This window comes from Sus scrofa, chromosome 2 (assembly GCF_000003025.6).
Source record: "Sus scrofa isolate TJ Tabasco breed Duroc chromosome 2, Sscrofa11.1, whole genome shotgun sequence".
NCBI classification, from domain to species: Eukaryota; Metazoa; Chordata; class Mammalia; order Artiodactyla; family Suidae; genus Sus; species Sus scrofa.
The window spans coordinates 85,903,968-85,916,381 of record NC_010444.4 but is presented as its reverse complement, the minus strand read 5'-3'; the positions used below and the strand labels follow the sequence as shown (position 1 = coordinate 85,916,381).

The window sequence follows — 12,414 nt, the reverse complement described above, 5'->3', positions numbered from 1 at the left end:
ATAGTCAATATAAAATATATTACTAAAATATTTTGCATAGATTTTTCTGTACTAAGTCATCAAAATTCAGTGTAGTTTATACTTAGAAAACATATTAATTAGGACTAGCTATATTTCAAGTGCTTAAAAAGCCATAACACTGCAGGCCTAGAAAATACAACTAAATCTGAATTTTTTTTTTTTTTGAATTTTGAACCACTTATCAAGCCAACATACATAAAGAACTGGCTTTAATTATAGTAGGGATTTAAAGATTCAAATGTACCAAAGAGCAGAAGTGAACTGTTAAAATTTGTACTTTATAGAACTGGTTTGATAATACAAAAAAAGTACAGACAAATCAGTAATATCTCTTTTATTCCAAAACTGCAACTTAACTGACACAAGCCTTTTATTATCTATACATGCATATCGGGCATATCCTAGGACAAATGAACTAATCTATTGTTTTAACTTTTAAAAAAGCAGAGTTGTTTTCCTCTTTTTCCTTTAGTTTGTAACACACTCTGAACTTTTCTTTCTGCCTTTGAGCAACATGATGATGATGATGAGAATTCATATGTTCTGCTGTTATTTTATAAAATATGAGAGCATCTGAAACATGTATTTTTTAATAGCAGCATAAATTCAGTGGGGAGACTACCGAACACTCAACAATGTGATAAACTATACATATTTTCAGCAACACAAACTCACCAAGGGCAGGAACAAGGGTATGGAGCAGAAAAACCATGAGGAATTTTAAAGGCCGTTGTGAATTACAGCCCCCAAATTCCTTTATCTATATATATTTAAAAAGAAAAAAAAGACAGTATCCAATCTTGTATATTTTATCATTATTGCTTATAGGACGATACATGCAGAGAAAAAAATAAGTGAGTTGCAAGAGGTGCTACTTTCTAAAAACTATTTGTCAGTCTAGAATGTTAGATTAACATTCATTAAGATTTATGACCTAGAGCCTACATGTGGGCATTGAGGTTTATATACATATTTCAAGTTCTTTACACGAATCTCCTCACCCTACTTCCTTCCTTCCACATAAACTCTACACATCCAAAAAGTGAGGCTCAAGAATACCCTAAAACTAGGAGTTCCTGTTATAATACAACAGGATCCGTGGTGTTTTGCAAGTGCTGGGATGCAGGTTTGACCCCTGGTCTGGCACAGTGGGTTAAGGATCCAGTGTTGCCACAGCTGCAGCTCAGGTGGCAGCTGCAGCTTAGATCTGATCCCTGGCCTGGGAACTCCATGTGCTGTGGGGTGGCCAAAAAAATAATAATAATAATAGGAGTTCCCATCATGGTGCAGTGGTTAACGAATCTGACTAGGAACCATGAGGTGGCAGGTTCAATCCCCGGCCTTGCTCAGTGGGTTAAGGATCCAGCGTTGCCCTGAACTGTGGTGTAGGTCACAGACGTGGCTCGGATCCCCCATTGCTGTGGCTCTGGCTTAGGCCGGCAGCTACAGCTCCGATTAGACCCCTAGCCTGGGAACCTCCATATGCCACAGGAGCGGCCCTAGAAAAGGCAAAAAATAATAATAATAAAATAATAATAATAATAATAATAATAATATCCTAAAATTAAAGAAAAAGATGAGGATGTCCTAATAATAATAATAATAATAATAATAATAATAATAATATCCTAAAATTAAAGAAAAAGATGAGGATGTCCTAACTGGCCTCCTCCCATGCTTCATAGCTACCTTTCGGAATCCTCAGAGAATTCTCAAGATCCAGAGTTTTCCTAAGTCCCTGTCCTGAGGCTAACATCTTTTTGAAGAATGGTAAAGATGAGCAGTTATGGGAGCTAAGCTGGACCCAAATCTCACAGAGTGTCTCCAAATTTCATTCTCTAGTTTGTCAGGAAAGGCCATGTGAAGACCCCTACATGTTCTTTTCTTTGCTAGGGAGAAGTAACTTCATCCTTTCAAACAGTTCAACTCCTGGTAAGAGGCAGAAGTCACTAAAATAGAGACCTTAAAAAAAAAAAAGAAAAATTTTTAGTATTTTAGTTACATACTTTTAAATTTCTAAATATTGTCAGTGAAAATAATAGAGAAATAAAAAGCAAGTCAGAGAACTAAGACAAAATTTCAAGAGTAGGGGAGGTGGCCAGGTGATGAAATAGGAAGACCCTAAACTCACCTCCTCTCATGAACACACCAAAATTACAACTACTTACAGAGCAACTATCTATGAGAATGACCTGAACACTAGCAGAAAATATTTTCCACAACTAAAGACATAAAGAAGGAACCAGATGAGATGGGTAGGAGGGGTGGAGACTAACACCTCTAGGGAGACAACCCACAAATGGAAGGAATATCACAAACACAGAGGTCTTCCTTCCCCAAGAAACAAGGAGTCTAAGCCCCAAATGGGGTTCTCCAATCTGGAGACCCTGCACTGGAAAGACGAGCCCCCAGAACATCTGGCTTTGAAAAACCAGTAGAGCTTATGTTCAAAAGAACTGGAAGGATACACGAATAAGAGTCTGCTCTCAAGGACACATGCAAATTCTCACATGCTCTGTGTCCCAACACAGAGACAATAGTTTGAAAGGAACCTAGATCAGCTATTTTGGGGAGTCTGCTCTACCCTGTTAATGCTGGCACTGAGACACGTCCTTTTGGAATCTTCCCTTAGTCTATGAGCGCTAATGCCCTAGCCTTGCCCCCCAGTAGGCTGGCACAAGCCCCAACCCCCACTCCTGGCCTGTCAGAAAGACAGCCATGCAGGGACCCAGCCTCATCCTCCAGTGGGCCAGGAACAGCCTTGAGTCCCACCAGGCTATGCAGCCTATTTCACAGGAAGGCTGCTTCACCCTCCAGGGGGCCTGCAGCCACCACCCAAGGCATGGCCTCACAGCCAACCAGGCTAGGCCCAGCCCTGCCAACCAGTGTTTCCACAGTAATCAGCCCTACAACAAGAGAAGGGTGTTTGCAGCCCACGAAGGGGATGATAATCCTACAGTATATAGTTCTGGTTGCCAGAAGGGAATGTGCTGCTTAGGCCCCACAGGAGGTCTCCTACATAAGGCCCCTTCTCTACAACAGGAAGCATAAAGAACCTACCTAACACACAGAAATAACCCAGAGAAGTGGGCAAAGTGAGGAGGCAGAGGAATATGTTTCAAAGAGAAGTACATGACATGACCTCAGAAAAGAACAAATGAAGTGGAGATAAGCAATTTACAGGTAAAGAGTTCAAGGTAATGATCATAAAGATGCTCATCAAAATCAGAGGAATGGAAGAGCAAAGAGTTTCAATAGTTAGAAAATATGGAGAAGAAAAATATGAAGAAGAATCAAACAGAGATGAAGAATACAATAACTGAAATTTTAACAAATACTAAAGGAATAACAGATTAGATGAGTCAGAGGAACAGATCAGAAATCAGGAAAAGAGTAGTAGAAATCACTCAATATGAAGAGAGAAAGAAAAAAAAAAAAAAAGAAGTTAAAGAAAACCAAACACAGGGATAGTTTAAGAGAGCTCTGGGACAGTATCAAGCATACTACATTAGCAATACAGGGGTCCCAGAAGAACAGAGAAAGAAAGAGGCAGAAAACTTAACTGAGGAAATAACAGCTGAAAACATCTCTAAACTGGGGAAGAAAACAGACAATCAGGTCCAGGAAGCACAGAGTCCCAAATAAGATGAACCAAAAGAGGTTTACATCAAAACTAAGTACAATTAAAATGGCAAAAATGAACAATAAGGAGAGAATTTTAAAAGCAACTAGTTATTCACAAGGGAACTACCATAGGGATTTCTGCTCACTTTTCGGCAGAACGGCCAGAAGGGAGTAGCGCCATATATTCAAAGTGATGGAAGGAAAGAAAAAAACTACAATCAAGAATACTTTAACTAGAAAAGTTAGCCTTCAGATTGGCAGGAGAGATAAAGCATTTTACAGACTAGCAAAAGGAAAAGCTAAAAGAGTTCAGTGCCACTAAAACGGCTTTATAAGAAATATCAAAGGGACTTCACTAAGTGAAAAAGAAAGGATCACAACAAGAAATAAGAAAATTTTAAAAGGAAAAGTCTCATTGGTAATGCCAAACATACAGTAAAACTAGCAGGTCAACCACTGATGAAGATAGTAGAAAGGATAAAAGATAAAAGTAGTAAAATCATCTATATCCACATAAGCAGTTAAGGAATAAACAAAACAAGAATAATTAAAATACAACCTCAAAAACATTAGATGTGAAGGGCAAGGACAGTAAAAATGTCGAGCATTTAGAATGCATTAGAACCTAAGAGACCATCAACTTAAGATAATTACATATATACAGCTTGTCAAATACAAGCACCATGGTTACCAAAACCCCAAAACTAATAATACACAAAAAAGAAAAAGAATCCAAACATAACACTAAAGCTGTTCAGCAAAATAAAAAAAAGAAGGGAAGTTTCCATCATGGCTCAGCTGTAATGAACCTGATTAGTATCCATGAGGACACAGGTTCAATCCCTGGCATCACTCAGTGGGATAAAGATCCAGGGAGTTCCCATCGTGGCGCAGTGGTTAACAAATCCGATTAGGAACCATGAGGTTGCGGGTTCGATCCCTGCCCATGCTCAGTGGGTTAAGGATCCGGTGTTGCCGTGAGCTGTGGTGTAGGTCGCAGACGTGGCTCGGATTCTGTGTTGCTATGGCTCTGGTGTAGGCCAGTGGCTATTGCTCTGATTAGACCCCCTAGCCTGGGAACCTCCATATGCCGCGGGAGCAGCCCAAGAAATAGCAAAAAAAAAAAAAAAAAAAAGATCCAGCATTGCTGTGAGCTGTGGTGTAGGTCACAGATGTGGCTCAGATCCCACACTGCTGTGGCTGTGGTGTAGGCTAGAAGCTGTAGCTGTGATTCAACCCCTAGCCTGGGAACTTCCATATGCAGTGGGTGTGGCCCTAAAGAAAAAAGAAAAAAAAAAAAAAAAAAGGCAAAAGAAAAAGACAAAAAAGGAACAAAAAAGAACTACAAACTCTCCACTGCACCATGAACAAACTGGCAATAAGTACATACCTATCAATAACTACTTTAAATGTAAATAGGCTAAAAGTGTCAATGAAAAGACAAAGAGTAGCCGAATGGATAAAAAATAAAACCAAGGAGTTCCCTTATGACACAGTGGGGTAAGGGCCCAGTATTGTCACTGCAGTGGCTCAAGTTCTGCTGTGGCATGGGTTTGATCTGTGGCCTGGGAACTTCCACATGCCGTGGGCACAGCCCCCCAAAAAACAACCTCTGTATATTCTGCTACAAGAGAGTCACTTTAGATCTAAAGACGCACACACAGACCAAAGGTTAGGAGATAGAAAAGGGTATTCCATACCAGCAGAAACAAAAAGAAAACTAGGGCATCAATACTTGCATCAGAAGAAACAGACTGTGAAACAAAGACTGTAAGAGACAAAGGACATTACAGAATGATGAAAGGATCAATGCAACAAGAAGATTTAACAATTGTAAATACATACACACTCAACATAGGAACAGCTAAATAGATAAAGAAAAATACTAACAAATATAAAGGGAGAAACTGACAGTAACACACTAAGAGTAGGGGATTTTAACACCCCACTTACATTAGTGAACAGGTCATCAAGACAGAAAATCAGTAAAGAAATAATGGCTTTAAAAGATATACATGACCAAATGAACCTAACAGATAAATAGAGAACAGTCCATCCAAAAGCAGCAGAATACACATTAATTTCAAGTGCCCACGGAGTATTCCTAGGATGATAACATGCCATGCCATAAAATAAGTCTCAAGAAATTTAAGAAGACTGAAATATGAAGCAGCTTTTTCAACCACGATGGGACCAAAAATTCATACAAAACAAAACAGAAAAAAAAAAAAACCACAAACATGAAGAGTCTAAATAGCATACCACTACACAAGCAGTGGGTCACTAATGAACTCAAAAAGGAAACCTGAAAAATACCTGGAGACAAATGAAAATGGAAACACAATGATCCAAAACCTACTAGATAGAGCAAAAGCAGTTCTAAGAAGAAATTTATAACAATACAGGTCTACCTCAAGAAACAAGAAAAATCTCAAACAAGCCATCTAAACTTAGAGCTGAAGAAACTAGAAAAAGAAAAAAACCCAAGGTTAAGAGAAGAAAAGAAATAATAAAGGTCAGAGCCAAAATGATATAAAGACTTCTAAAAAAATAAGATCAGTGAAACTAAGATAAGCAAATGAAAAACCATGAGCCATACTCATCACCAAAAACAGAGAGGCCCAAATAAATGAAGAAATGAAAGAGAAGTTACAATTGCTATCATAGAAATACAAAGAATAAGAGATTATCATGAATAACTACATGTCCAATAAAACAGACAACCTAGAAGCAATAGCCAAACACCTAGAAACAGTCTCCCAAGACTGAATTAGGAAGAAACAGAAAATATGAATGAACTGTTTACCAGGAATGAAATGGAATCAGTAATCAAAAAACTCCCAAGAAAGAGAAGTCTAGAACCAGATGGCTTCAGAGATAAATTCTATCAAACATTTAGAGAATTAACAAACCTATCCTTCTCAAACTATTCCAAAAAACTGAAGAGAAAGGAACACTTCTGAACTCATTCCATACAAAGCCAGCATCAGTGTGATACCAAAAGAGACACACACAGACACACACACACACACAAAGAAAATTTCCGTTCAACATCACTGATGAACATAGATGTAAAATATAAGCAAACCAAAGTTAGCAATACATTAAAAGGATCATACACCATGATCAAGTGGGATCTATCCCAGAGACACAAGGATGGGTCAATAACCACAAACCAATCAACACAACATGCCACATTAACACAGTGAAAAAAAAAAATCATATGGTTCTTTCAACAGCTGCATAGAAAGCTTTTGACAAAATTCAAAATCCATTTATGATAAACTTCAAACAAAGAAGGTATAAAGAGAACATGTTTCATCATCATAAAGGTCATATATAACAAACCCACAGCAAACATTATACTCAGTGATAAAAAGCTGAACCATTTTCTCTAAGATCAGGAACAAGACAAGGATGCTCACTCTTGCCACATTTATTCAACATAGTATTGGAAGTCCTAGCCACAGCAATTATACAAAAAAAAAAAAAAAAAAAAAAGAAAAAAGAAAGAAAGAAAGAAAAGGTATCTAAAGTAGAAAGGAAGAAGTAAAACCATCACTGTCTGCAGGTGACATGAATACATATATAAAATCCTAAAGACAATAACCAAAAACTGATAAAATCTAATACATGAATTCAGTAATGCTGCAAGATACAAAACTAATATACAGAAGTCTGCTGTATTTTTATACACTTAACAACAAACTACAGGAGAACTTAAGAAAACAATCTCATTTACAATAGCATCAAAAACAATAAAATACCTAGGAATAAATCTAACCAAAGAGGTAAAAGACTTGTACTCTGAAAATTATATTCTGATGAAAGGGAACAAATGGCAAGATACACCATGCTCATGGATTGGAAGAATTAATATTGTAAATGATGATACTATCCAAGGCAATCTACAGATTCAATGCAATCCCTATCAAAACGCCAACAGCTTTTTTCCATAGAACTAGGATAATTCTCTAATTTGTATGGAACCACAAAAGACTCCAAATAGCCAAAACAATCTTAAGAAAAAAGAACAAAGCTGAGGTATTATGCGCCCTGATTTCAAAATATACCACAAAGCTACAGCAATCCAAACAGTATGGAACTGGCCCCAAAACCAACACATACATCAATGGAAAAGAAAAGAGTCCAAAAATAAACAGTACCTACACAGACAATGACTCTATGACAAAACTGGCAATAATATACAATGTGAAAAGACAGCCTCTTCAATAAATGATGTTGGGAAATGTGGACAGCTACATGCAAAAGACTGAAACTGGACCATTTTTTCACAGTATATACAAAAATAAACTCAAAATGGATTAAAGACTTAAATGTAACAAAGGAGGCAAGAATATCAATGAAGAAAGAACAGTCTCTTCAGCAAGTGGTATTAGGAAAGCTGTACAGCCATATGTTAATTAATGAAGATATTAGAACACTCCCTCACACCCTACACAAAAATAAATAAACTGGCTTAAAGATTTAAATGTAAGACATAACATGATAAAACTTAGAAGAGAACACAGTCAAAATATTTTCTGACATAAGTTGTACCTATGATTTTTCTTACGTAATTCTCACAAAGCAACAAAAATAAAAGCAAAAATAAACAAATGACACCTAATCAAACTTATTAGCTTTTGTATGGTGAAGAAAACCATACACAAAGCAAACAGATAATCTGCAGACTGAAACTATTTACAAACAATGTGACCAACAAGGGCTTAACTTTCAGAATATACAAACAGCTAATACAACTCAATAACAACCACAAAAAAACCCAATCAAGGTGTTTCTGTTGTGGCTCAGTGGTTAATGAACCCGACTAGTATCCATGAGGACGCCATCGGGTTCAATCTCTGGACTCACTCAGTGGGTTAAGGATCCGGCACTGCCATGAGTTGTGGTGTAGGTCACAGACACGGCATGGATCCCACATCGCTGTGGCTGTGGTGTAAGCAGGCAGCTACAGCTTGATTTGACCCCCTAGCCTGGGAACCTCCATATGCTACAGGTGTGGCCCTAAAAAGACAAAACACATACATACACACACACACACACACACACACACACACACACACACACACACAATCAAAAGATGGGCAGAAGACCTAAGTAGACATTTCTCCAAAGAAGGCATAAAAATGGGCACATGAAAAGATGCTCAACTTTGCTAATTATTAGAGAAATGCAAATCAAAACTACAACGAGGTATCACAGCACACCAGCCAAAATGGCCAGGATCGAAAAGTCTACAAATAATAAATGCTGGAGCTCTGAGTTTGGAAAAAAGGGAACCCTCCTAAATTGTTGGTGGGAATGTAAACTGACACAGCCACTATGGAAAACAGTAAGATGATTCCTTAAAACACAAAAAGTAAGAGTTGTTATACGATCCACCAATTGCACTCCTGGGCATATACCCAGAAAAAAAAACTATAATTTGAAATGATACATGCACTCCAATGTTCACAGCTGCACTATTTATAATAGCTAAGACATGGAAGCAACCTAAATGTCCAGCAACAGATGAAGAGATAAAGATGTGGTACATATACACAATGGAAAACTACTAGCCACAAAAAAGAATGAAATAATGCCATTTGCAACAACATAGATGGACCAACAGATTATTATACTAAGTGAAGTCAGAAAAAAATAAGCATCATGAAATCACTTATATGTGGAATCTAAAATATGATACAAATGAACTTATTTACAAAACAGAACAGACTCACAGACATAGAAAACAAACACATGCTTACCAAAAAGGAAAGGGGGATAAATTAGGAATTTGGGATTAATAGATACAGACTACTATATATAAAATAGATCAACAAGGTCCTAATGTATAGCACAGGGAACTATATTGAGTATCTTGTAATAAGCAACAATAGAAAAGATGATAAAAAACTTTACATATGTATATATTTACAGTTATGTGTATATAGTTTTTATATGTGTGTATATATAAAAAACTGAATCACTTTGCTGTACACCAGAAATTAACACAATATTGTAAATCAACTGTACTTAAAAATATTTATTTATACACACACACACACGCACGCATGCAAAGACTTAAATATAATACCCGAAACCACAAAACTCCTAGAAGAAAACATACACTCTTTGACATCAATCTTGGCAATATTTTTTTGGATTCTCCTCAGGCAAAAGAAACAAAAGCAGAAATAAGCAAACGGGACTACATCAAACTAAAAAAGCTTTTGCACAACAAAGGAAACTATAAATGAAATGAAAAGGCAGTCTACTGAAAGGCAAAAGGTATTTGCAAATGATATGATCAATAATGGGTTAAAGTCCAAAACTATATAAACACTTCATATAACTCAACATAAAACAAAAATCCAATTAAAAAAATGCACAGAGGACCTGAAGAGACATTTCTCCAAAGAATACATAGAGATGGCAAACCAGCACATGAAAACAATGCTCAGCCCCACTAATCATCAGGGAAATGCACATCAAAACCACAATAAGATATCACCTCACACCTTTTAGGGAGGCTATTACCAAAAAGGCAAGAAAATTACAAGTGTTGTCAAGGATATGGAGAAAAGGGAATCCTTCTGCACTGTTTGTGGTATCATAAATTGATGCAGCCACTACAGCAAACAATATGATGGTTTCTCAAAAAATTCAAAATAGAACTGCCATATGACCCAGAAACCTCACTTCTCAGTATACACACAGAAGTTTCACTCTCTCCCTCCCTCTCTCTCTCTCTCCCATCTCCCTCTCTCTTACACACAACACAGAAATATTTATCAGCTATTAAAAGAAAATGAAGTCTTGTCATTTGCAACAACATGGATGATTTTAGAGGGCATTATGCTGAGTGAAATAAGTAAGACAAAGAAAAGACCTTATGATCTCATTTGTATGTGGAATCTAAAAAACAAAGGAAACAAAAAGAAAACTGACTCATAGATACAGAGATCAAATGGATGGTCGCCAGAGGGGAGGGAAATGGGGGTGGGGGCAAAAGAGGTGAAGGGGATTAAGATGTACAAATTTCCAGCTATAAATAAACAAGCCACAAGAATGTAATTTTACAGCATAAGGAATATGGTCAATACTAAAAAAAAACTTTTTATTCGGACAGATAATGGTTACTAGACTTAACATGATCATCATTTCATAAAATATGCAAATATAAAATCACTGTGTAGCACACCCGAAATTAACATAATATTGTAGGTCAACTACACTCCTCCCAAAAAGTTCTAAGATGGAAGTTTATAGCAATACAAGCCTACCTCAGGAAACAAGAAAAAGCTCAAATAAACAACCTAACTTTACACCTAAAGCAAACAGAGCGAAAACAGACAAAACCTAAAGTTAGCAGAAGGAAAGAAATCATAAAGAACAGAGCACAGATACATAAAATAGAAACGAAGAAAACCATAGAAAAGATCAATGAAACTACTTTGAAAAAGTTCTTTGAAAAGATCAGCAAAATTGATAAACCCTTAGCCAGACTTATCAAGAAAAAAAGAGAGAAGACTCAATTCAATAAAATGAGAAATGAATAAGGAGAAATTACAACAGACATCACAGAAACACAAAGGATCATAAGAGACTACTACAGACAACCATATGACAATAAAATGGACAACCTGGAAGAAATGGACAAATTCTTAGAAAAGTACAAACTTCCAAGACTAAACCAAGATGAAAGAGAAAAGATAAATGGCCAAACACAAGTACTGAAATTGAAACTGTGATTAAGATTTAAAACTTCCAACAAACAAAAGTCCAGGACCAGATCACTTCACAGGCAAATTTTATCAAACATTTAGAGAAGAGCTAACACATATCCTTCTGAAACTATTCCAAAAAACTGCAGAACACTCCCAAACTCATTCTATGAAGTCATCATCACCCTGATAACAAAACCAGACAAAGACACCACAAAAAAAGAAAATTACAGACCAATATCACTGATGAACAAAGATGCAAAAATCCTCAACAAAATACCGGCAAACCGAATCCAACAATACATTAAAAGGACTGCACACCATGATGAAAAGGATAAATCCCAGGGATGCAAGGATTTTCAACATCTGCAAATCAGTTAGATATACCACATTAACAAATGGAAGAATAAAAACCACATGATCCTTTCAATAGGTGCAGAAAAAGCTTTTGAAAAAATCCAACACCCATTTCTGATAAAAACCCTCCAGCAAGTGGGCACAGAGGGAATCTACCTAAACATAATAAAGGCCATATATGACAAACCCCCAGCTAACATCATTCTCAATGGTGAAAAGCTGAAAGATTTCTCACTAAGATCAGGAACAAAATAAGGATGTCCATTCTCACCACTACTATTCAACATAGTTTTGGAAGTCCTAGCCACAACAATCACAGAAGTAAAAGAAATAAAGGGAATCCAAATTGGAAATGAAGAAGTAAAATTATCAGTTTGCAGATGATATGATACTATACCTTAAAAATCCTAAAGACACTACCAGAAAAGTTAGAGCTCATCAATGAACTTGGTAAAGTTACAGGATACAAAATTAATACATAGAAATAGACTGCACTTCTATATCCTAACAATGAAAAGTCAAATGAAGAGAAATTGGGGAAACAATCCCATTTACCATCACATCAAAGAGAATTAAATACCTAGGAATAAACCTACCTAAAGAGACAAAAGACCTCTACTCTGAAAACTATAAGACACTGATGAAAGAAATCAAAGATAACACAGATAGAAAGATATACCAC

At 36.6% G+C, this 12,414-nt stretch overlaps 1 protein-coding gene across 1 annotated transcript in view; it reads right to left on the bottom strand.

Moving 5' to 3' along the window:
* Nucleotides 1–12,414, bottom strand: part of AGGF1 (angiogenic factor with G-patch and FHA domains 1) — a 50,892-nt gene that overhangs the window by 24,933 nt on the left and 13,545 nt on the right. The gene's annotated exons all lie outside the window — the stretch shown is intronic.